A 24,017-nucleotide genomic window follows, 5' to 3' on the forward strand; every position below is an offset into this window, starting at 1 on the left:
CGGGCAAGCGGCGTCGTTTGGGCGGCAGCGCCAGCGGCAACTCGCCTCAGATCACCTGACACGGACCTGCCACCGCCGCCGTGGCTACCTTACCGTAAATACCCCAGCCCAGGCAGCAGCAAGAAGAAGCTGGCAGCGGCGGCAGGTTAGGGGTTAGGGGGCGCAAATTACTTGCCTTGCCCCGGGTTAGGGGGCGCAAATTACTTGCCTTGCCCCGGGTGCTGACAACCCACGCTACGCTGCTGGTCCAACCCCCTGCCAAGCAGGAAACACCATCAGAGCACTCCTGACATATGGTTGTCAAGCCTCTGCTTAAAGACCTCCAAAGAAGGAGACTCCACCACACTCCTTGGCAGCAAATTCCACTGTCAAACAGCTCTTACTGTCAGGAAGTTCTTCCTAATGTTTAGGTGGAATCTTCTTTCTTGTAGTTTAGATCCATTGCTCTGTGTCCGCTTCTCTGGAGCAGCAGAAAACAACCTTTCTCCCTCCTCTATGTGACATCCTTTTATATATTTGAACATGGCTATCATATCACCCCTTAACCTCCTCTTCTCTTGCAAGCCTGAGCTCATTCTGAGCTTTAGCCCGCCTGACTTCCCCCCTGCAACTGTTGGCTACTCATGCATGCTCCTCCTTTGTGATTTCCCCTTTCTTCCATTTCTCATACATGCCCTTCTTAACCCTCAGCTCATCTGCAAACTGTTACCAGACGTCCCCGTTTCCCGGGGACAGTCCCTGGATTTGCGAATAAGTCCCCAGACAAATTCCATCCCCAGAATGTCCCCAGATTTCATCTAACATCCCCGGGAAACGCAGTCTCAGCAGCCCGGAGCAGTTGGCTCTGGCTGACTTCAGGAGCTGCTCGGAAGTCCCCATATGATGGTGGTACAGGGGCTCTAAGATACAGCTTCCGGGCTGCCTCCACCTTCCTTGACCCCAGCAACTAAGCTGGGAAGGGAGGCTTCATGCTGCCTATTGGAGCAGCCTCCCAACTCCTACTTGTGTGCAAGCAGGAGCAGGGCAGGGGTCTCTCAGTTAGGCAACGGCAAGCCTCCCTTCCCAGCTGAGGGATCCTAGCCCCCTCCTGCTTGCACGCAAGTAGGAATGGGATTGGGGCTGCTCCAATAGGCAGTGGAAGTTCTGTGGGTGTTGAGGCCTCCAGGGCTCCCAGAGATGGTGCCTATGCTGGGCTGACTCTGCTGGGGGATTTAGGTCCACCCATCTAGGCTCTCCAAATCATCCTGGGTCAAATCAGATGATATTGCTACAAGATTTGGGCATCACCCCCACTCTCTGCCGAGTGTTGGTGAGATCCCAGGGGGTTCCAGAAACTCACCCAAGGTTTGTGCTCTTTTGGAGAACTGAAGACACGGCAGACACTGTTGTAGCTTTAAGAACTATGGCTTAGTCACCTATTTACACCTTCAGTCTGTCTGGAGGGAGTCCAGATCTTACAGCACGACCATTTCAAGAGGGGTTTATTCAGGGGTGTATGAAGGGGGGCGGGGGGTGCAACCCAGGGGAGGTGACAAGATGGCCCACTGCCCCCCCCAGCTGCAGAGCGGCCAAGATCACATGCGCAGCATCCGTACAAGCTACCGCTTGAGCGCTGTCCGTACGGGCGCCACGCATGCACACTCCATACGGGCGCTATGCATGTGCTGCCAGCTGTTTGCCCCGCCCCTCGGCGCCCCTCCCCAGGTGCTGGAGAGGCTTCCTTTGCCACTGGGTTTTTTCCCCACAGCAGTGCAGCCCTGGAGTCTGCCAATTGTTGGCCAAGCTCCAGGGGGATCGACACTTGAGGGTTCAGTTCTGGCGGATCAATGCCAACATCAGGCTGAATTACTGTAACGTACTGTCTGTGGGGCTGCCCTTGTATCTGGTCCAGAAGCTGCAACTAGGGAAGAATGCAGTAGCCAGATTACCTCTTGGCAGGGCAAGGTCAGGCAAGGTGAGGCAACTACTTCAGGTGGCAGAATCCACTGGGACAGCATATCCCATGATTGACTTTTCTTCTACCCCTTTTTCCTGATGTCAATCTTTCCTCTGCCCTTCATCCTTGGTGCGCGGGGGGGGGGGGGCATGATTTTGCGGTAAACCTCAGGTGCCAAAATCTTTTGGGCTGGCCGCAGGAGCCAATTACTGGCAACGTGTTCCTCTGCTGTTGAGAGAGCGACACTGGCTGTTGATTTGCTGTCAAAACAGGCGCAAAGTTTTTGTGCTAATTTACAAAGGCCTGAACAACTTGAGTCCCAAATACCTTAAGGACAATCAGATTCTTTACACTCTGAGTTCCTCTGATGGGGCACTTCTGGCGGTCCTCCAGGCACCTGAGGTTTGCTTGGCCTTTATGAGGGAGCAAGCCCTGCCCTGTGGAACTCTCTGCCTGTAGACATTTGGCACAAACTGTCCCTGCCACCTTTTAGACATCTCTTTAAAATTGTACTTTTAAGACAGGTCTTCACAATATTTTTATTGTTAACTAACCAATATTTATTGCTGTTCTATTGTGACATCAAACAGAGCCAAAGAGCCTCCACGCTTCCTCTCCCTTGCAGACAAACAAACCATTCTGTAGAAAACCCGTTTGGTTTTGGCAGCAAACCCAATGATGTCTGACCAGTGAGACTGTGCTGTGATTCATCAAGAAAATGACATGTCTTTATTTCTGCCTTTCTTGTTTAAGGTTAAGCCTGAAGAAGAGTTCTGTGAAGCTCAGAAGCTGCCTGTGTTCCTATCTGGTCTGGGGCCATTGGCCCTGCATCACGCGAAAGGTTGTGCAGCAGGAGCTGTGTTGGGTTGGATCTCACCCTTTATCTCCTTGACAAAGTAGCCCAGCTCATCCTTGACAGTCTTTATCTGAAAACTGTCTAGACTATGGAGCAAGCTGGGTATGAGCACATGTTTGCGGCCAGATTAAATTCCTCTTGCTATGACCTCTGGAATTTCAGCAGCTGTGGGAGGACTTGGGCACCCAGCAGGTGGGAGGTTACTCTGCTGCCCCAGGAGGAGGATCAGGAATTCATGGAAATGTCAGGGTTAAATAAAGGTGACCGGAGTTGTGTGTAAGAGAAATATTATAAATGGAATTTTGAAAAAGTAAAATAACAAGAATGGAATTGTGAGTTCTTTGCAAATGCCTCTGTTATTTCTGAAGTCTTCATCGGGCCTTTTCCACACTTGGCATCTCCCTGCCACTTGCCACTTATTCCTTTGGAAACCCTTGAAGGGCTGCTCCAACCAGAGGCAGGGATTTGGGTGGGTTGGGTTTGTGGCTTCCCCGTAATGTCCTTTCAAGAAGACTTGGAAAATGAATCTCCAGTGTTCGTCAACAGTGAGCCGACCCAGACAGCAGACAGCCGGGGGAGAGATGCCTGTTTCCTTGCTCCCTTGCTTGCTGAGATGGGTCCTGAATCTCAGCCCTGCCTGCAAGGCAAGGGAGCCATGCTTTCCCAGGAAGTAGCAGAGGTTGCTATACGTTGCTCCCATTTGACACATGCCCAATAATGGTTTTTTAAAAAATAAAAAACAACATTTTAATTCTTGTTTTCATTATTACAATTCATTGGCTGCCTTGAGTTCCTTTGGAGAAATTTAGGAAAAACCAACCATTTCCAGTGCTTGGCCCAGGACCAAGAAAGGACAGCAAATGGTCAGTTGCCTGAAGATATCTTGAGCCGTCTCCAGTATGGACTGAACAAGGGAAGGGTTAATAATGTTGCATTTCATCTCAGCTCTACACCTTCACAAACCTGGATTATTATTATTATTATTATTATTACATTTATTCAAAAGTTACAACACAGCTATGCCCACTACCATACCATAATAAAGCCTCCTGGTGTATTCTGGGTTCTAGGAGACTTAGTTTGATCAGAATTGAGTCTACACTTCTAGAGTTAACACTAAATACATTCTGTTAAAGGAGCCACCCAAGACTGGAGGGCTGAGAAAATTTGTGTCCCGGGCTTCTTTGACTCATGTACCCATGTACTATCTGAATCCAAGGGGGACATTGGTTGCCAGATGTGAGCTCTATTGGCATTGTTTTCAACTCTCCTACCCCACTATCTGAATCTACACATTTTTCTTTTTCCATTTTGCCTAACAGACACATTTTCTCAAACCAATTTCCCCATATGTAGTGCATTTTTATACAATATTTTCACAGATGTATGATTTTTTTTGTACACCTTACCTCATCTATGTGTTTTGTATATTACTTGGCTGGAGAAGTGCATCTCAAAATTCAGAGAACTGCAAATTCAGAAGGATGGCTGTGTTTTGGTTTGTGTAATGTTTGGAAAGCATGAATTTTGTGGACTTGCCTTTAAATTCAAATTGAATTGAATTTCTTATGCTGCCATGAATGTGCTCTGCACACGCAGAGAGAGAGAAGGAAGGAGAGAGCGTGCGAGAGAGAGAGCCCTCCATCTTTCCATTGAGTCAATGCTCCTTTCATTGGCTGGTGGAAGCATCATTTCACAGAAAACACTCACAATTTCTCCCTCCCTCAGATATTTTTCATTCTTGCCCAGGAGCAGATTATGAAATAGTACAGAGAAGTAATAAACTGTTTTAAAATAATATTAAATAAAAGAAGTTTCTGTAACAACAAGAGGAGAACTCAATCCAGATGTTATCTATTCCAAGGGCTTTTGAAATTCCAGATGGGGGTAGTAAAAATGTGATCTCTAACTCATGTAGCTGAAGATGGAAATTGCTCTTGGGTGGGTTAACTTGTCTGGAGAGCACCTACATGTTATTGCATGGCCTGCCCACTGCAGGCACGCCAAGAAGCTACTGAAGTATACGGAAAAGCATTTGACTGCATGGACCACAGCAAACTATGGCAAGTTCCTAAAGAAATGGGAGTGCCTGATCACCTCATCTGTCTCCTGAGAAATCTCTACGTGGGACGAGAAGCTACAGTTAGAACGGGATATGGAACAACTGATTGGTTCAAAATTGGGAAAGGAGTACGACAAGGCTGTATATTGTCTCCCTGCTTATTTAACTTATATGCAGAATACATCATGCAAAAGGCTGGACTGATGAATCCCAAACCGGAATTAAGATTGCTGGAAGAAATATCAACAACCTCAGATATGCAGATGACACAACCTTGATGGCAGAAAGTGAGGAGGAATTAAAGAACCTTTTAATGAGGGTGAAAGAGGAGAGTGCAAAATATGGTCTGACGCTTAACATCAAAAAAACTAAGATCATGGCCACAGGTCCCATCACCTCCTGGCAAATAGAAGGGGAAGAAATGGAAGCAGTGACATATTTTACCTTCTTGGGCTCCATGATCACGGCAGATGGTGACAGCAGTCACAAAATTAAAAGATGCCTGCTTCTTGGGAGAAAAGCAATGATAAACCTAGACAGCAACTCAAAAAGCAGAGACATTACCTTGACGGCAAAGATCCGTATAGTTAAAGCTATGGTTTTCCCAGTAGTGATGTATGGAAGTGAGAGCTGGACCATAAAGAAGGCTGACAGCCGAAGAACTGATGCTTTTGAATTATGGTGCTGGAGGAGACTCTTGAGAGTCCCATGGACTGCAAGAAGATCAAACCTATCCATTCTGAAGGAAATCAGCCCTGAGTGCTCACTGGAAGGACAGATCCTGAAGCTGAGGCTCCAATACTTTGGCCACCTCATGAGAAGAGAAGACTCCCTGGAAGAAACTCTGATGTTGGGAAAGATTGAGGGCAAAAGGAGAAGGGGACGACAGAGGACGAGATGGTTGGATAGTGTTCTTGAAGCATGAGTTTGACCAAACTGCGGGAGGCAGTGGAAGACAGAAGTGCCTGGCATGCTCTGGTCCATGGGGTCACGAAGAGTCGGACACGACTGAATGACTAAACAACAACCAATATTTTTATTTCTTTTTTTAAAATAATATTTATTATTTTTCCAAAAACACTAAAAGAAAAAAGAAGAAAAAAGAAAGAAAAAGAAAAACAATACAATACAACACATTGAATTAACAAAACAAGATTAAGACAATAAAATAAATCAACCAATTTCATTATCCCATCTTTCATTCACTTATTTCCATGACCTCCTCACACCTCCCTTTTTGTATTCCACTTCTGTTAATTATTTCAGCAATTCCTTTCCATCCTCCTCTGTTTTCAATCCTATAATTATCTTAACTCATTCTAACCTTATTTTTTTCCTTTAATACTCTATTAACCTATCTGTACTTAATTCCTTATAATATTTCTACTAAAGCCATATAACTTCATTTCAATATTTTTCTAACATTCATTAATTTTGCAATATTTCTGTAGATAATCTTTAAACTTTTTCCAGTCTTCTTCCACCAACTCCTCTCCCTGGTCTCGGATTCTGCCAGTCATTTCCGCCAGTTCCATGTAGTCCATCACCTTCATCTGTCATTCTTCCCGGGTGGGCAAATCTTGTGTCTTCCAGTACTTCGCGATGAGTATTCTTGCTGCTGTTGTTGCATACATAAAAAAGGTTCTATCCTTCTTTGCCACCGTTTGGCCGACCATGCCCAGGAGAAAGGCCTCTGGTTTCTTCAGGAAGGTATATTTAAATACATTTTTCATTTCATTATAAATCATCTCCCAGAATGTCTTAATCCTTGGGCACGTCCACCAGAGGTGAAAGAATGTGCCTTCAGTCTCACTACATTTCCAACATTTATTGTCAGGCATATGATAATTTTTTGCAAGCTTGACTGGTGTCATGTACCACCTATAGATCATTTTCATTAAGTTTTCTCTTAGGGCATTACCTGCCGTAAATTTCATACCTGTGGTCCATAACTGTTCCCAGTCAGCCATCATTATATTATGTCCGACATCTTGTGCCCATTTAATCATAGCTGATTTCACCGTTTCATCCTGAGTGTTCCATTTCAACAGCAAGTTATACATTTTTGACAAATTCTTGATTTTGGAGTCTAACAATTCTGTTTCCAATTTTGATTTTTCCATCTGGAAACCAACTTTTTTGTCCAAATTATATGCCTCCATTATTTGATAATAATGGAGCCAATCTCGCACTTTATTTTTCAATTTTTCAAAGCTCTGCAATTTTAGTCTGTCTCCCTCTTGTTCCAGAATTTCCCAATATTTCGGCCATTTGGCCTCCATATTGAGTTTTTTCTGTGCCTTTGCTTCCATTGGTGACAGCCATCTTGGGGTTTTCTTTTCTAACAAATCTTTATATCTTATCCATACATTAAACAATGCTTTTCTGACAATATGATTTTTAAACGCTTTATGTGCTTTTACCTTATCGTACCACAAATATGCATGCCAACCAAATACATTATTAAAACCTTCTAGGTCCAACACATCAGTGTTTTCAAGTAGCAGCCATTCTCTCAGCCAACAAAAAGCAGCTGATTCATAATAGAGTTTTAGGTCTGGCAGGGCAAATCTACCTCTTTCTTTAGCATCAGTTAATATCTTAAATTTTATTCGAGGCTTCTTGCCCTGCCAAACAAATCTGGAAATATCTTTCTGCCACTTCTTGAAACAATCCATCTTACCCAAAATTTGTAATGTTTGAAACAAGAACAACATCCTTGGCAGCACATTCATTTTTATCACAGCAATTCGGCCTAACAATGATAACTTCAAATTTGACCATATTTCTAAGTCTTTTTTCACTTCAATCCAACATTTTTCATAATTATCCTTAAATAAATTTACATTTTTAGCAGTCATATTAACCCCTAAATATTTCACTTTCTTAACCAATGTTAGTCCTGTCTCTTCCTGAAATTTCTCTCTCTAATTTACAGTTAAATTTTTCTCTAAAACCTTAGTTTTCATCTTATTCAGCTTAAAACCTGCTACTTGCCCAAATTCTTGAATCAGTTCCAATACCCTTTTTGTGCTAGATTCTGGTTCCTGTAGGGTCAATACTAGATCATCAGCAAATGCTTTCAATTTATACTGTTTAACTCCCACTTGTATACCTTTGATCTCTTGATCCTTTCGTATCATGTTCAGCAAAACCTCAAGGACCGATATAAAAAGCAGTGGAGAAATTGGGCAACCTTGTCGTGTCCCTTTTTCAATCTTGAACTCTTCTGTCACTACATTATTCACAATTAATTTTGCCTTTTGTTCTGAATAAATTGCACCTATACCATTTTCAAAACCTTGGCCTACCCCCATCCCCTGTAGATTCTTCTTCATAAAGCTCAAAGAAATGTTGTCAAAAGCTTTCTCCGCGTCCACAAATATCAAGACAGCCTTAGTATTAATATTCACTTGAAGTTTTTCTAAAATATTAATTATATTCCTCATATTGTCAGACAAATGTCTGCCCGGGAGAAAGCCCGCTTGATCTTTATGGATTTCTTCTACTAACACCTTTTTTAATCTTTTGGCTAAAATGTCTGCAAAAATTTTATAATCCACATTTAGCAACGATATGGGGCGGTAGTTTTTGAGCTGCGTCTTTTCAGTCTCTGTTTTCGGTATAAGTGTAATGTAAGCTTCCTTCCACGACTCTGGTGCCTTCCTTCCTTCCAATATTTCATTACAGACTTCCTTCAATGGTTGTATTAACCAATCTTTCAAAGATCTGTAATATCTTGAAGTCAAACCATCTGGTCCTGGAGATTTACCTAATTGCATGTTCTGGATAGCCCCTTCCACCTCCTGGTCCGTTATTTTGTAGTTCAACATTAGTTGTTTTTCCTGTGAGATTTTGTGTAGTCCATTTATTTTCAAGAATCGATCAATGTCCATTTCTTTCTGCTTCTCCTGTGTATAGAGTTGTTTGAAATACCTCTGGAAACACTTCCTAATTTCCACTGGGTTCTGTATATTTTTTCCTTCCACTTTTAAATTTGTGATAGTATTGAGTTTTTGCCTTTTTTTCATTTGCCAGGCCAACAATTTCCCACATTTATTTGCCGATTCAAATGTCTTTTGCCTCATCTGTTTAATCTTCCATTCTATTTCCTGATTCATCAGCTTCGCATATTGTACCTGGTATAACTTTATCTCTTTCAAAATCTCCTGTGACTTTGGTTTTGCTCTCAGTTTCTTCTCTCCTTCCCCTATCTTTCTCAGGATTTTATCCTTTTTTTCATTCTGAGTTCTCTTCTTAATTGCATTCTGTTGTATTAGGAATCCTCTCATAACCGCTTTACTTGCATCCCAAATTACTCTTTTTTCCACTGTAGTGTTCATGTTTATCTCAAAATAATCTCTTAGAGTTTTTTGGGCCTTCTTGGTCACCTCTTCATTCCTAAACAAGGTATCATTCATCCTCCATCTGAAGGCGCCACTTGGCATTAATTTCATTTCCGTCTTCACCGCATTATGATCTGAACAAGTTTTGGGGCAGATCTCCACTTTGCTAATCTTCGGAGCCAGTCCCCTGGTTACCCAGATTTGGTCAATTCTTGTCCATGTCATTTTAGCCTCAGAGAAGAGAGTTTCCTCTCTTCCCAGAGGGTTCTTCATTCTCCAAATATCAACTAAATCCATATTTTCAGTCATGTCAAAAAAGGTTTTTGGTAGTCTACCATCTTTGGTGACTACCTGTCTCTGTGCCTTATCCATATTTGTAGACACCACTCCATTCATATCTCCCATCAAAATCATATTATAATCCATATAATCCATCAGGATCTCATGTAACTTCTTAAAAAATTCTGATTTTCCTTCATTTGGTGCATATATACCTAAAATGAAAAATTTCTCTCCTTGTGATTGAATTTCAATTGCTACAAATCTTCCTTGGTCGTCTTTAAATAAGAATTTCGGTGATAGGCTCTCCTTTGCATAGAGGACCACTCCTCTTTTTTTAACTTTGTCTGATGAGATGAATTCTTGGCCCAATCTTTTATTGCTCAATATTTTCCTGTGTAGCCTTATCACATGTGTTTCTTGTAAACAAATTAAGTCCAAATGTTCTTTTTTCAATAAATGAAAGATTTTCCGTCTCTTTTCAGGGGAGTTCAGTCCATTTACATTCCAGCTCAAAACCTGCAATGCCATCATGTAATTACGCTAATGTTCCTCCAACTGCACCCAATGCTTGCTCTTCTTCTGTTGGTAGTAATGGTAGCACTTTCACTGGGGAGTCCAGTCCAAAAGACAATGTTCATATGTCCAGTGTTCCCCTGTTTGGTGATCTTCTGTCCGATGCTCTCTGCTCTAGTGCTCTATCTGGTGATCTTCTGTCTGATGCTCTTGGCTCTTTTCCATATCCCTTCTGCAAATCTTCCTCGTACTTATACAGAAATTTCACTTTGTCCTCTACTGATCTTATTTTTATTTTCCTACCTTTGAAACTGAAAGATAGGCCTTGTGGAGATTCCCACCTAAAGATAATTTTATTTTTTCTCAGCAGGGCAACAATATCTCCGTAGTCAGGCCTAAGATCCAAAAGATATTTCGGGACGTCCTTAAAAATTACCACTCTTGACTGTTGTACTTCTAGGTTCTTCTGGTAGTGCCAACCCAAGATTTTATCTCTCTCTTCTTTAGTTCGAAAAGTAATCAAGCAGTCTCTTATTATATTCTTCTCTTTTCCCCCTCCTCTTCCAAGTCTAAAGGCCCTCACAATTCTAAACTCTTCTTGTCCCAAGTCCAGTTCCCCAAAATCAGCAAATTCCTGTGTAAGAAAGTCTATCAAACTTTCCTTCTCAAATTCAGGTAGGCCTCTGATCCTCAAATTTGTCTGTTTTTCTTTAAGTTCAATCATAGCAAGCGTCAGCTTGTGTTCATCAAGTTGCCTCTGAAGGGCTGGGACTCTCTCTTTCTCCAATTGTGTTACTTTGCATTCAGCAGCTGCAGCCTTTTCCCTAGCTTCCTCCACGGTCTGCCGTGTCAAATTGGATTCCTGTATCAATTTCTGAATCGTTTCTGTATTGGTATTCACTTTTAGTCCCAAATTGTTTATGCTTTCCGTATTTAAATCATTTTTTTTATTTCCAGCGTCCACTTTCTTATTAAGCTGTTCCAATGCGTCATTTATCTTACTTAACGCAACCGCTATAACCTCTTCTGATAGCATTCCTTTTGATTTTGGTTGTGCTGATATAGACACAGCAGCGGCCGGAGGAAGGGGATCTGGTATTGAACTTCTCCTAGGTTGCTGCCTAATCTTCCCAGACCTTAATGTTTTTTCAGCAGTTGGTAAATCTATTTTTTCCTTTCCATTTGCCATAACATTTAAACAATTCAAGGTCAGTCCCAGAGTCACACAGTTCTTATCTTACAGCTGGAAATTCCCCTAGCTCCACACTTGTAGAACTCTTGTAGAACAACCAGTTTCAGAAACTTCCACTAGAGGGAAACAGTTTCAATTTATGTTACTTGTTTTGATAAATAATGTCCTCTTTTAAACACAATTCAAACATCCAAAGTTAGTTTCAGTTTTCTGTTACTATTTGTTCCTTTTTAGAAACAACCAGAGACTATAGAAGCAATGTAGAAACAATGTATTTGTCTTACTTAGCTAGCTGTCAGTGAACATTCTATACGCTGTCAATGGACATTCCAAAAGACGTCAATCCAGCAAGCAGCCCGTTTCCAGGGTCAGAGCGGCAGTATTCTGACTCTCTTCACTCTCTCCTGCAGGTCTGCTCAGTCCACAACTTCCCCCCTCTTCTCCTGACCCCGAGGGGGGATTAAATGTTCTTTACTGTTGAAATTTTAGTCTTTTGCAAAGGGCTTTCCAAGGCTTCAGCTTACAGCCTTTTTGCCTCAGTCTATTTACAAAAAGGGAAGGCGGACTTCCTGTTTTGAACCTCCCCGCTTCGATACCAAATTATACGTTTAAAAGTCTTTCTCCCGTTCCAGCTCTACTCACGGGTAATTACTTTAGATTCAAATTGTCCACAGGAAAAAGTCAGCGCTCTCCGGCAACAGCTATGCGGCTTCGCTCCGTGAAAAAAGCAGACGACTCGAAGCACCGCGCCACTCACCCCACATCGCTCCGGAACCCCGAAATCGGGTTTCCCCGCGAGTAGGGGAGGCGCAGAAGGTGCCCGCCGAATCCCACGTTGCCGGCACCCAGGACGGGGCAAGTGTTGTGCCCCCTTGGTGGATGGGGTGGCTGGGGTGGAGGCCTTGGAGGCTGCCCTGCTCCTTCCTCCCTTTCTCTCACCTTGTCCCAATCCACCCTGGAGGTGCCTTGTGGCCAAGGAATGGCACTGCTGGTGGGACAAGGAGGCAGCTGGAGCACCTGGCAGGAGAGGGAGGGAAGCGAGCAGGAAGGCTCAAGTTACACCCTCCTGCTTCTATTCATGCTGTGGGACCTAGTGACACCTGTCACGCAGCATGGCTGACTGCTGGGAGAAGCACCCCATCAGCTCCCACCACTGGCCTCTTTTGTTTATCCAAGCTCTCGCCCTGCAAGAACTGGCTGGGTGCCAGGCGGCCTCCTATCCTCCCCTATTTCCATGGGCTTCCGGCCTGCTCCCTCCCTGGGAAAAACTTCTCTTGGGGCCCCTCCTGCCCCCATGACCGACTCTTCCTCTCCCTCTCTCTCTTTTCTGTGGCTCCATGTTGTGGTTCTAAAGACAACAAAGTACATATGCTGCGTGACGGGTGTCACAACAAAGTACATATCTTCCTCCAGTATCTTAAAATGTGTACACCCGTTAGAGAGCTCTTTGATCCAGCAGTTCATGCATTTTCTAAATAGATAAATAAAAGCAACAAAAGCATTTTTTCTTTATTTATTAATAAAAATAAAGTATTTTTTTTTTGTTTAAATAATTTTGACCCCACTTTTCCAGTTCAAAGGTATTATAAAAAAACAGATATACTAAAATTATAATGCATAGCATTAAGTATGCAAATATTTGCAAACCACTAAAACCTGAGAAACAACAATAAATCTCATACACATGGTTGCATTCCCATAAGTATGTATGTCTAACCATCTTGCTGGTATGTCAATGTGATAATTATAGTTTGGGGTTGCTTTGCAAATCTGTCCAGCCCATAGACCTGATGATTGGTGCAGCCGGACTTGGAGACTGGACATTTCTTGATGCTAATAGAGGTTCACCTTCCTCCCTTCCCCCAAGTTTCTGTAGCAACAGCATGAACTAATTAGCCCTCTGGCACTTGGTAATGAAAGTTAATAAACACCTCATGGGGCTTCAGGAGCAAACAGGCCCTGAACAATGGGGGGGGGGGGGGAGAGCCAAAGGAAGTCAAGAGCAGCGGAAGCAGAGAGGAGGAGAAGCCACAGGCAAAGTTGGGGCCACACTGCCAGAACTGGCCTGCGGCTTCTGCTGGAGGGGCAGTGCCAGCACCCTGCGATGCACACTGGAGGCTGCTCCATTAGGGCAAATGAGGGACTGATCCACTAGTCCCTGGTTATGGAGGGGAACGTGTTGGGAGGCTGGTGCAGAGACTTGCTCTGCTGCTGCCTATGCCCCATGCCTTGATGCTCCTCCTGCTGGTACAGACACCACATGGCTAAACCATAATATGTGAACAAGATCCAACTGTAAACACAGATTGTTGTCATATTTATTTCTGATAGCTATGTCATTCCTGTTTTGGCTAATATTCCCAACTTTGTGTCCTACAATGAGGACATATCTTAACCCCTAAGGAAATGTACATACAGATACACAATAATCAAATTTTTAATTCTTTGGTAGCAGATGGGCTGCATTTTCCTAACCTTTACCTCTTTCCAATGTGCAAATGGTTAAGATCATAATGTTTAACATTTTCTCTTGAAGTTTTATGTGCATATAAAACATTCTGCAGGAATGTACTTTTGAATACAAAATTTGATCCAATTACAATTTTACTAGGACTTAAAAACCATAGCCAGGAGTCTGTTTTTAGGGAGTTTTAGAATGTTGTGGCCTTTCCAGTAAATTCTAAAGCCCTTGTGGTTAAATTGCCTTGTGACTTTCTTCTGAGATTAATCTCTTGAATTCGCATGCAAATGTGCCAATATTTCAGTCCAAAATTCTGTTAGCTTTCAGAATGCGCTAATGAACACAGGAAAAACAAACGGGTACGATATTTTCTCCAGCTGTAAGCAATTGCTTATGGAGTCATCTCAACGGGCCTGACAACAAGAAAAATCTCTAGTGGCTGAATTGGAAGTGAAATGCTTCATTGAAGAACTAGCAGCGTTGCCTCTCTAGAAAAAGTTAGAAACCTGCTTTGAAGAAACCTCTCTCTCATTGCATGCAGAGCTTGCTTCTACATGCCGCCTTTTGGGCAGAGCTGTTGCAGAAGCTCTGCAGAATGTTGTAGAAGAACTGCAGTTGCCATGCAAACCAACCTCATGGACCTGGAATCTGCTGGAAGGAGCAGCCCCTTGCTGGCCCCGTCTTAGGCAGAAATAGCTGTGCCCCAAAGGAAAGTGCAGGCTGTGTGCTGCTTGTTGGATCACACACACTCCAACACTCTTCAGATGAAAATAGGGACATTTCTCACTCCCCTCAACCCCCCCGAGCATTTCCTGTCAGAGGAAGGGCGAGTGCCGCCACCACCACCCCATGGGACACAGCGTACACGGCCTCCACTGTCCTGAGAAAACCCCTTAATCCTGATTTTATTTTATTCTTTGGTAGATTCACAAAAAGAAAAACACACACCAATAAATACATTTTAGAAAGGGGCAATATTAGATGCACAATAATGCACAAAGCATATATATATATATATATATATATATATATATATATACACACACATACATACATATACACAGAATCAAGACTCCTTTCTTCCGTCCCAGGGTCTCCCTGCCCTCTGCCTGCCCCTCGGAGCCAGTGTGTCCTGCAGGGCTGGACCTCAGTGGCAGCAGCCTCTGCTCCTTGCCCCCTCTCCTGCAGCCCCTAGGAGCTGCCCAAGGGAGGAGGCCTTTAGTTAAGTTTAAAATGGTTTACTTACAAACTCTACAGTGGTCAGATTCATGTGCTTTTCCACACAGCATTCAGAAAAGTTGTACAGGCAATAAAACCTGGCTTAGTTACAGTGGTGAAAATTTGTAAATTACCGGTATTAGTATAGGAACACAAGAATGGCTTGCAAGAGCCATGTGGTCTGAGCTGCAGCAACCAGTTCAAAGTCTCTTCACAGGTTGAGCTTCTTTGGCAGACTGGAGGAGAATAATAGGCCTGATTACCTAGTTCTTCCCAAGGGGAGCTAAGCCTGGCAGGAGCCCTGACTTGGGCCCCAAGTTATAGGGGCCCAATGGCATAATGACATATGACACAATGTGACGTCCTGACACCCTGATGTCACGTTACATTGGTGGCACAGCAGCGCTTTCTACTGGAAATTGTGTTCCGAGGCTTTGTAGGGCCTCGGACATCATCTGGGAGGTTGCGTTGGGGCTCTGATGTGACTTGCAGTAGAAACTGGAAGTCACATCGGAGCCCCATGTTGTGGGTGCCCTGCAACCCCAGGCCCCCTAGAGCTGGCACTTATGCTCTATGGTCTTAACCCCTTCATGTATCAATTAGACTAAAACATGTGGGTTATATGAGGCTAGTTATCCCACAAAAATAACATAGAAAAATGCATTAGATTGGGGAAATGTTATTTGCAAAAAATTGTATATTAGGGGAAATCCACACTAAAATGTGAACTTGTATGTAGACTTTTACCCAAAAATTCTGCAAACTGATGTGGAAATGTAGAGAAATGAAGACTGGAAAAATTACAGAAACATTGAATGGTAGGAGCTGGAAGGGACTATGAGGGTCATCTAGGCCAACCCCCCTCAATGGGACTCAAACCCATGATCCTGAGATTAAGAGCTTAATGCTCTACCAACTGAGCTATGCCAGCCCATTTAAGTGAAAAACTGAAAGACACCCAAATCAACAGATACAACCATCCCCACCTGTGGCCAATCAGATGTTGCTGGTTCACAACTCTCCCTGGCCCTGAGTATTAGGATGGGCTGGTGGGACGTATAGACAAGACTGAGCTTGATGCTCCCGTGACTTGGCAGAAGAGAGCTTCCTAGGGTCCTAAAAAGGCTGATGACTCTAGTAATGACCAGATCTCCTTCCTCCTGCTGCTCTCAGCCTCCTTCTTTGAATCCATCCTTGTGTTTTTATCTGCAGCTCAGCCGTGAGGAGTCCAAGAGTCCTCTGCTCTCCCTCCCGCAGTGTGATTTGAACCTGTGTAGGTGGGAAGCCCACTAAAAAAGTTTGCATTTGTTATTGGTATGTCGAACCAGCTGGGATCTGAAGGCTGCAGATCCAGCCTCTGAGACATGCCAAATGTTGCTTTTTGGAGCCAAGTTTTTTCACAGCGGAATGGGGTTTGCTAGTTTTAACCACTTGCACACATGCACACACGCACACACGCACACGCACGCATGCACCCCCCCCGGGCATCCATTGGCTGTGCTGAGCCTATCCAGCTGGGCAGCAGGGCCGTCTTTACCCTGGAGTGCAAGGGGCGCGGGGCACCCAGGCGCCAAATTCTGGGGGGTGCCAGGTGCTCACCGCTGAAGCTGCCTAAGCTAACTATCTACCTGTTATGAAATAATAAATAATTTTGATCGAGCTAGAAAAACAAAATGCATATATACCTAGGTATTACCGAAATGTATACCTACTGTTTCACTAAAGGACTTTTGACTTTGTGCGCTCATTTAGCAAAGACGCTCTGCGCCAGCGGCGGCACGTGTCATTCACAACAGCGCTGTGCACGCGAAAGGAACTTTTACATCAAAATATCATGTTACGTATTGCATTGAGCTGCGCTGCTATGTGGCAGCAGGGTCAGCAGCACCTTTGACACAACTGATGTTTCTCCTAAGTAGGTGCCTAAACAATACTTAAAAGTTTAAGTGTGGTGGTTGAGCAAATAAAAAAGTTTCTTTCTTTTTCCTCCCTTCTTTTGTAAACAAGAGATAAGGCGTAAGCGTGGTGTCTGAAATAAGCATAATAAAAGTTAATTTGAGGGCTAAACTAAATTTGGGGGTGCTGGGCAGATCTTTGCCCCCCCCCGGCGGTGCATGTGCTAAAGACTGAGCTGCTGGGGAGAAACTCCAAAGGAAGCACCTGGGAGTGGCTTCATGTAAACTCAGAAACAGCAACTTCCGCGTGGGTAGGTGGAGCCTGGCTTGAAGGGCAACTTGGATGGTTTTGAGGAGGAATAATGGCAATGATTCCAGGTGGTTGACCAGGCTGGTCACCTCCAGACTGCCAGCATTTTGTGGGAGGGTTTTAAGTGCATATCAGACATTTAAGGGCTCCCCCACACCTTTTGCCCTGTGCTTTCTAGGGACAGGTCCCTGCTTTCCCAGTCCATCTCTGAGCACTTTTTTTTTTTTGCCCATTGCTCTCCCCAGAAAACTCTGCTCTTTCATGCTAAATCGAATAAATGCTCTGATTCAGCAGGCAGGAAAAAGCAAGTTTTCAGAGGGAAAGTTTGAGGCAAAAAACCCACAAAAGCACTAAGACACATTGCTTTAAAATGCGGACCTGTGCCTTGAAACACAGCACAAAAGGAAGCCAGGATAAGAGAGCCAGTGTGGTGTAGTGGTTAAGAGCGGTAGTCTCGTAATGTGGGGAACCGGGTTCGCGTCTCCGCTCCTCCACCTGCAGCTGCTGGGTGACCTTGGGCCAGTCACACTTCTCTGAAGTCTCTCAGCCTCACTCACCTCACAGTGTGTTTGTTGTAGGGGAGGAAGGGAAAGGAGAATGTTAGCCGCTTTGAGACTCCTTAAAGGGAGTGAAAGACGGGATATCAAACCCAAACTCTTCTTCTTCTTCTTCTCTTCTAAGCTCTCAGTTTGCACAATTAAGGAGGATTAAATTGTTCTGTCGTGGGACGCGGGTGGCGCTGTGGGTAAAACCTCAGCGCCTAGGACTTGCTGATCGTATGGTCGGCAGTTCGAATCCCCGCAGCGGGGTGAGCTCCCGTCATTCGGGCCCAGCTCCTGCCCACCTAGCAGTTCAAAAGCACCCTTAAGTGCAAGTAGATAAATAGGTACCGCTTTATAGCGGGAAGGTAAACGGCGTTTCCGTGTGCTGCTCTGGTGCAGGCTCGCCAGAGCAGCTTCATCACGATGGCCACGTGACCCGGAAGTGTCTTTGGACAGCACTGGCCCCCGGCCTCTTAAGCGAGATGGGTGCGCAACCCCAGAGTCGGACACGACTGGCCCATACGGGCCAGGGGTACCTTTACCTTTACCTTTAAATTGCTCTGTCACCCTTGCTCCTCAACTCCACTTAATAAAAACAAAACCCCCACAGCCTTTCTGCCATTTAAAAAGTCATTAAAAAAGCGCACTGAGAAGCATGGGGTGGATAAATGATTTAAGGAGAAATGAATGAACATTGCACAGCAAATGAGGATGAGAGCACATTGTCCCATAATATCCCTGAAAACCAGTTAGAAGAAAGGCTTCGTAAGGCCTGGACATTATCTAACCTCCTTGTAAACTTTTGCAAGGAAAAGAGGATAGATGCTTAGTCGACAGACTGCCTGGAGTAGTCTTCAGTTCCTGGAGCAGCATTTCCCAGTCTGGGACCCAGATGGCTTGAACTCAAATTCCCATCATGCTGTGCTGGCTGGGGCTGATGGGATTTGCACCAGGTTGGGCAAGCCTATGCTAGAGCTAGGAAGCATTAATATTATTATCATCCTTAATTTATGAATCGCCTTCTAAACAACCACATACAGGCGAGGTTGCGCCATCTGATTTCACCTCCAGATTGCCTTTGTGTGAAGGAGCAACTGCTCTGGTCAGAGAGCGAAGGGAGTCCGATGGGCTGGCTCTCAAGAACATGGATGAACCCAGTGGCAGAGGAAGCGGGGTGTGGGCTGCCATGGGTGTCATCACTGGGGGAGGGGGTGACAAAATGACAAAAATATAAGTTTAAAAAAAATTGGGCTCACGAAACTTTTTCGTTCAGTCAACAAACGTAAAAAAACGCAGCTGGCACTAGGCGCTACACCGCAGAGTCTGGCACTTACCGCAGGGTCTGCAGCATGCTTGAGCCACACATCTCTCCTGGGAGTGAAACAGCAGCGTAGGGCTTGCGTCTGCCCACCGCATCTCCCTCAGCTGCCCTACAGCTGAGGGGGAGGTGGTGGAGAGGCCCCATGCAGCACGCTCCACCCCCATGGGCAGCATGTGCCGCACCGGGCACCTGAGCAGCTAGCTATGCCACTAGATGAGCCATCTCACGAACTTCCCTTTGGGCTCCTGCCTCAACTTTCAAGGTTGGGAGGGCAAGCCAATCCCTGCTCTCTTAGGCTTCAGCTGAAACAGGAGCTGCCTTCTATTTCCTTAGCCTGCCATGCTCCCCAGAAGGGGTGTCAGGATTTTGCTGGAGGAGCCTTGCTTTTCTAACCTCTTGAATATGGGCATCTGTGGTGGTGGAGGGGCCTGGAAACCACTGACTGTTTCCCAAATAGGCCTTTGCTTGGAGCAGACAGAATTCCATCTTTCTTCAGTTTTGGTTTTCTCATGAAGTGGTTCTGCTCACCACACCTGAAAAAGGATATTGCAGAGTTGGAAAAGATTCAGAAAAGGACAACCCAAATGATCAAGATGCTGGAGGGATGTCACTATGAGGAAAGGTTGCAGAGTTCAGGAGTAGTCGCTGCAGAGCAAAGGCTAGCAAGAGTCAGCATGATAGAAATACAGACAACTCCCCATTTATGCATGTTCAAGGCACATGTGACTGCATGTGTGCATTGCTGTCACACGAAAAGGGACAAAAATGGCCCTAAAAGAGTGCATAAATGGCCAAAGTGGACAAAAATAGTGCCTAGCAATCCCATGAGCCTTTGCATTTCCAGAGGTTTAGAGGGTGTTTGCTGGGTTTTCAATGGAGTTCCCAATATTTGCAGTTTCACTTAAACACGTGGTACCTCAGAACATCACCACCACATAAATGGGGAGTTGCCTGTATAAAAAGCAATGCATCATATGGAGAAGAGGATAGATAAAATTCCTGTCCCCCCTATTCCTAGCACTAGAACTCATGCATATCCAATGAAGCTGAATAAAGTACTTCTTCAGGCCATGTACACTTAAACTATGGAATTGGATGGCCCCCATTTGGATGCTCTGAAAGAGGATTGGACAGTTTCATGAAGGGGAGAGCTATCAATGGCTACTTAGCCACATGGCTTTGTTTTACCTTCATGATCAGAGGCAGCAAAGCTTCTGAATACCAGTTGCTAGACGTCACAGGGAAGGAGGCAGCTGCTGTGCTTAGCCTTGTTGCAGGTTTCCCATAGGCATCTGGTTGTCCACTGTGAGAGCAGGACGCTGGACCAGAAAGGGCCTTGGCCTGAGCTACCAGACTCTTCTGATGTACTCATGTTCCCAGCCACAAGCAGGACCTGAGCGCAATGGCACTCCTCCCACTCATTTCCCCCAGCAACTCAAATCACTTTTCAACCCCCCTCCGTCTATCTCCTGCTTTTGTGACCCTGCAGTATCAACTCCCTTGCTGTGTGAAATGTTTTAAACATGCTGTGTTAGCAGTCAGTCGGTATATGCCCTTCTGACCTTCTCTGCTGTCATGGCTCCATTAGCTTCACCCATAGCATTTGTCAGTTGATGCTGCCATGGCCTGTAGAGAGGGCAGAAGGAGCAAATCCATTCCCCCAGAGATGCATTGTGCTTTGTGTGATAAAAAACTTCAATCTGAGTCCATCAGGTCTTCTTGCAGAAACTGATGTGCAATGAGGAAAAGTAAGGCTATTAATAATACTGTAATAGATCAGGGGAAGGCAGATCAAAACCACCAGGTCCCCAGAAAGTCTCCTGCTCAAGTCCCATTTAGGAATATGGTCTCAAATAGTGCTCTGTGGACCACCAGTGGTCCATGAGCTTCACTGAGGAGGTCTGGGACATGTCTGTGAAGAACAGCTGGGGCTGGGGCTGGAGCTGCTCCATCATTCTTAGAACCTGGCAGTTAACCCGAAAGGTAAGCAAGACAGTAAATGGGAGGCTAAAATTAAGGTTTAATTTTGATTCAACTAGAAATCATACACGTTGAGCACCATGCATTACAATTGCTACAACAGGCAGAAAAAGCATTAGGTGATCTGCTGAGACTCTCCGCAACTTTCAAATGGTCTGTGGGCAGAGCAGAGGTAGAGATGAAGAGTTTGAGAAGCTACTGGTCAAAATGCATGGGACATAGGAAGCTGCCTTATACCAAGCCTGGCTGTGGTCTATCTCTCTCAGCATTAATATCCGCACTGGGGTTTTAGACAAGGTGTCTCTCCCAACCTTACCTGGAGATGCCAGGTATGGAATCTGGGCCCCCCTGCATGCAAATATGTGCTCTACCACTGAGCTATGGCCCCATCCTAAATTATTAAGAACTGAGGAAGCTGCCTTAGAAAGAGTCACACCCTTGGTTCCTAAGGATCATTATTGTCTACACTGATTGGCGGCAGCTTGCCAGGGGTTTATTCCAGCATTACCTGGAAATGCCATGGATTGAGGTTGGGACCTTCTGTGTGCAAACAAGCACATTCTTACTAAGATGTGAGTCCAATATGAAAATACTTAACTGATTATGTTGCCTTTGGTTGCATAATGAATCACTTGATTTTGACTTAATATCTGGAAAAAGGAGCACAAATCCGGATTTTAATAAATTCATCTTTGGACAGGTGTACAATGCAGCTCAAACATAACATGGTGTACCACTAGTACAGCACCAAAAAAGCAGAAAAACTCAGTGTTCAGGTATGGTCCCGTAATGGCTGAGTTTTGCATCTTTTCTGTCAGAGAACTGGACTTTCTGACAAGCAGCGAAAGAACAGGCACAGAGGAAGAGCAGGGAGAAGGAGTTAGCCACACAGGAATTCAGCTGCAAGGCTCAGATAGTGACACAGACACAGAAATAGAGAGAGTGCAATCACCCCGATTGCGTAGACTCACGAGATTAGACAAGAAGCGCGAAAATTACAGGAAGAGGAGGTGGGGTTTCTCCTGTTTGGGGAGAAGGGGGCAGAGCTCAGTCCTGGCAACTGTGGCATCGGACGAAGACTGAAATTAGCGGAGCTCCAACTGGGACTTTTTGTTGAACCAATAAATCTTAATTAATTAACTGCTGGAGTCATCTCATGTGAGAGACCCAAGCCTTACAGATTGCCAGGACTGACATCTCTCTCACGCTGGAGGAAAACAGGGAGCAAGATGCAAGGGCAAGTACAAGCTGGGGGAGCAGGGGGAGGGGCGGGAGAGCCCACAGGCCCCATAATGGAGCTGAAACACTACACGTGGCAGCTACAATCCCAGTTGGATACCCTCACAGGGGCCCTAAATGAACAAAGATTGAACACAGAGCCTGAAAGGAACCTCAGGTTCACCTTTCCAAACACAATGGGGACCCAGAACGTTATGCTGCCTTTAAAATGGAAGCCAGATACATTTTGGACAGGAGAGCAGCAGAATTCAGCTCAGATAAACATCACACAGCTTATCTGATCAGTTGGCTAGAGAGGCCAGCTAAAGACTGGACGATTCCTTTAATGGAGGCCCAGCACAGTGCCCTGGGAAACCTGCGGGAGTTCTGGGAGTTGATGGATGCCATGTTCCAAAGTCCATTGAAGAATGCTGCAGCTGAGCAACAACTGTTGAATCTGCGACAAGGGGGTGGATCTGTGGCCTCTTACTGGACTGCCTTCAATTCGTTAGTGCGGAAGGTTGACTGGCAACGGAACAATGGGCCTCTTGAGGCCATGTATAGGGCAGGATTGAATGCATTGATCCTGGATGAAATGGCAAAGATGCAGCCAATGCAGTCACTGGAGGAGATAGTCAGGGCTTCCCTACAGTTGGGGTTAAGGCAGGAAGGAGGAAGACTAGAATGGCATGGCAAGAAGGGCCGACGTGCAGTTGCTTTGTGTGTGGTTGACAGGGGCATTTGGCAAAGCAGTGTCCTGATAGGAAGACAGAGGGATCCCTGTTGGGGGCCAGTGTAGAGGAAAGGTTCAAACCTCAAGAGGCACAGGTGGGAAACGGCAGGTCCCAGCCCACCAAAGAGGCCAAGGGCTGGGAGGCAAGTCAGTAAAAGGGCCTCAGATGGAATCAGCAGTCCCTGGGATAGCTCTGCCCATGACACTACAACTCCCAGACGGTTGTTGGGTGCAAATGCAGGGGTTGGTAGACTCAGAGGCCTCTCTAGACTTTATAGATGTAGACTGTGGAACAACAGTAGAGGATGGTCCTATATTCCCCATTCCAGAGAGTCTGGAAACTCAAAGCATCGTATTTATGGGACCGCCTCTCCTGGTATGCCCCACAGAGGATCTTAAGGTCCATGAATAACCATAGTTTAGAGGTCCTGGGCCCTAAGGAAGTCTATCCTCCACCAGGGCCAGGGCCTTTTCAGTGATGGCTCCGACCTTGTGGAATGCTCTGTCCCAGGAGACCAGGGCCCTTCAGGATTTAACCTCCTTCTGTCGGGCCTGTAAGACAGAGCTATTCCACCTGGCCTTTAATTTGAATTCAGCTTGATCTTTTATTTCCCTTCTCTTCCTTCCCCCTCCCCTTTTATGAAGCTTATCTGCTCTGGGACCCCACAGCTAATTCTCCCCTGGCCTCCTCGCTGGCCCAAGTAGGACTAATTCAGCCAGCTAGCCCTGTTGATTATCTAACGCTTATTAGATGGATTTCCCCTAAATTGATTTCTGAACTTTGAATTTTATTGTTATTCATGTTTTTATACTGTATTTTATGCTGCTTTTACAATTAAGTATTTTAAATTTGTTGTTAGCTGCCCTGAGCCCGGTTTTTGAACCGGGAAGGGTGGGGTATAAATAAAAAAATATTACTATTATTATTAACAGAAGCTGGGGATGCAGCGATTAGATTGGAGGTGCAAACAATTGATGGCCGACCATTGGTGGGGGGGAAGTTGCCCATGCCACACAGCCGGTGGGGGTGGAGATAACTGGCCACAAGGAGACAATGAGTTTGCACGTCACCAAGTTAGCTACTTACCCCCTAGTCCTGGGAATGACGTGGCTCATAAAGCATGACCCAGTAATAGTGTGGGGGCAATGTTT

Source organism: Podarcis pityusensis (genome assembly GCF_964106645.2).
Source record: "Podarcis pityusensis genome assembly, chromosome: 8".
In the NCBI taxonomy this organism is placed as follows: domain Eukaryota; kingdom Metazoa; phylum Chordata; class Lepidosauria; order Squamata; family Lacertidae; genus Podarcis; species Podarcis pityusensis.